The sequence below is a fragment of the Coffea eugenioides genome, chromosome 4 (assembly GCF_003713205.1).
Source record: "Coffea eugenioides isolate CCC68of chromosome 4, Ceug_1.0, whole genome shotgun sequence".
NCBI classification, from domain to species: domain Eukaryota; kingdom Viridiplantae; phylum Streptophyta; class Magnoliopsida; order Gentianales; family Rubiaceae; genus Coffea; species Coffea eugenioides.
This window is the reverse complement of record NC_040038.1, coordinates 37,596,591-37,598,016: the sequence shown is the minus strand read 5'-3', so window position 1 is coordinate 37,598,016 and position 1,426 is coordinate 37,596,591. Positions and strand designations below refer to the sequence as shown.

Here is a 1,426-nt window from a genome sequence, read left to right as displayed (position 1 = left end):
CTACAGTAAATGTTAACAATTTTGAAATTAAACCATCACTTATCCAAATAGTTCAACAATTTCAATTTGAAGGTAATGCAGTAGAAGATCCTAATTCACATGTAGCTATATTCTTGAAAATATGTGATACAATTAAAATGAATGGAGTTAGTGATGATGCTATAAAACTAAGGTTGTTCCCATTTTCATTGAGAGATAAGGTTAAAACTTGGCTACACTCTTATGCTCCTAACACTTCCACCACATAAAATGATTTATCAAGAGCATTCTTGAATAAATATTTTTCACTGGGCAAGACTACTAAGTTTAGAATGGATATCACTAGTTTTAGCCAATTGAAAGGTGAATCATTATATGAGGCGTGGGAAAGATTTAGAGATTTGTTTCGAAAGTGTCCATATCATGGACTGCCCGATTGGCTAATCGTATAAACCTTCTATAATGGTTTATCTTTTTCTATTAAAACTATGATTGATGCAGTTGTAGGTGGAGCTCTAATGGATAAATCACCCCAAGAAGCTCAGAATTTGATAGAAAAAATGGCCACAAATAACTACCAATAGGCCAATGAGAGAGATAATACGAGACGTCACGCAGGTATGATAGAAATGAACACTCTCAATATGTTGAGTGCTCAAATGAATAATGTGATGAAGTTACTAAGTAGACAAGGCGGAGTTGGTCCAAGTTCATCTAATGCACATGTAGCTTGTTGCTCTATATGTGGAGGCGAACATGATGCGAATGAATGTGTTGATTTTGAGCAGGTACAATTTATCAACAATTACAATCGTAATACTCAAAATAATCCCTACTCGAACACTTATAATCCAGGGTGGAGAAATCATCCAAATTTTGGATGAAAAGACCAAAGAAATCAACCAAGGCCAGCCAATCCACCGGGATTCCAACCAAGGCAACCACAAGCTAAAACTAAATCAAGTTCGGAGATTGCGGTGGAAAAACTCACTAAAGTGACTTCGGACAGATTTGAAAGAGTAGAAGGAAGATTGGACCAACTTACTACAATGTATAGGAATGTAGAGGTTCAAATTGGCCAAATTGCCAGTTCTTTGAACAATCGAAATCAAGGAGAATTACCTAGCAAAACGGAGGTTAATCCTAAGGAGCATGTCAAAGCCATTACTCTTCGTAGTGGTAAACAATTAGAGGATCCTCCAGTGAGTGAAGGTGAGAAAGATAAGAGTGAAAAACATACAGAAAAGAGAACGAACCAAGAGGCAATTGTGGAGGAAAATAGTTGGGAGAATCCAAGAGAAAATCAACCATCATCTTCCGCTACCATTCCGATACCTCCTACGGCTTCATTTCCACAAAGACTCAAGCAGAATAAGTTTGATAAAGATTTTGAAAATTTTATTAAAATTTTCAAACAATTGCACATTAACATTCCTTTTGCCGATAC

General features: G+C 36.2%; 1 non-coding gene across 1 annotated transcript; it reads right to left on the bottom strand.

The window, feature by feature from the left end:
- Positions 1-302: 302 nt before the first annotated feature.
- On the bottom strand, positions 303-409 carry LOC113769702. Its single transcript, XR_003468249.1, has one exon. It is a non-coding gene; the product is annotated as a small nucleolar RNA R71 (small nucleolar RNA).
- Between the last annotated feature and the right edge of the window lie 1,017 nt (positions 410-1,426).